Consider the following 926-nt stretch of genomic DNA (forward strand, 5'->3'; position numbering starts at 1 on the left):
CTATCTATCTATCTATCTATCTATCTATCTATCTATCTATCTATCTATCTATCTATCTATCTATCTATCTATCTATCTATCTATCTGTCTGTCTGTCTGCCTATCTTTAATTAGGTGGCCCCACCAATCGTATAACTGCTTCCAATATATAATTGGGTTTATAGCATCGCTCTCCATAATTGCGTATGTAATCTGATAAAAGTGTTTATCATCAAACTTTCAGATTGTTTAAGTAAACGGAAATGTAGGTGGGGGAGGTAATTTCAATAAACAATAGCATTTACAACAACAACAACAGCAACAATAACCATAACAACAGCAAACACAGTACCAGCATTCAGGAAAAAAAATCATCAACAGTAATAGAGAGCGTGGTGAGGAAGAAGAAGAAGAAGAAGAAGGAGAAGAAGAAGAAGAAGAAGAAGAAGAAGAAGAAGAAGAAGAAGAAGAAGAAGAAGAAGAAGAAACAAATAAAAAGAAAAAGGGGAAAACATTTTTATCCGGACTTCATCTTTCCTGAAGGACATATTTACATTCTCCCATCCTTACATTTAACTTTTTAAAGCATGGGACGAAGGAAATAATTGCAATAATTTAGTCGCAGGGAGTGGTAGAGGCGAGAGAAAGTTTTTATATTCTTTTTATTATTATTATTATTATTATTATTATTATTATTATTGACACAGACAGCAGTTATTAGTAGTGGGAGAAAAAAATAGGCATAACTGCTCGTAAGTAGTTTAAATATAGTTTTGCTGTTGACAACCGCTGTCAACGAACTACAGATGACAACTTTCAGAAAGTTCTCTTTCTTAATAATATTTACCACGTTTGTTTCATTGGATGTGTGATCGTTAACGAAGGAAAGTTCAGCTTTGAAGGTAAGTTTGAAAAAAATCTTTAAACATTGTCCATGATTGTTTTGC

The 926-nt window shown here is 32.7% G+C and overlaps 1 protein-coding gene across 1 annotated transcript in view; it reads left to right on the forward strand.

Moving 5' to 3' along the window:
* The first annotated feature begins 444 nt into the window (after nt 1-444).
* Nucleotides 445-926, forward strand: part of LOC115219889 (nematocin receptor 2) — a 36,107-nt gene continuing 35,625 nt past the window's right edge. Inside the window, exon 1 of the mRNA XM_029790194.2 lies at nt 445-881. The gene's annotated coding sequence lies outside the window, so the exon portion shown is untranslated. The remainder of the gene's footprint in view (nt 882-926) is intronic.

This window comes from Octopus sinensis, linkage group LG15, assembly GCF_006345805.1.
Source record: "Octopus sinensis linkage group LG15, ASM634580v1, whole genome shotgun sequence".
In the NCBI taxonomy this organism is placed as follows: Eukaryota; Metazoa; Mollusca; class Cephalopoda; order Octopoda; family Octopodidae; genus Octopus; species Octopus sinensis.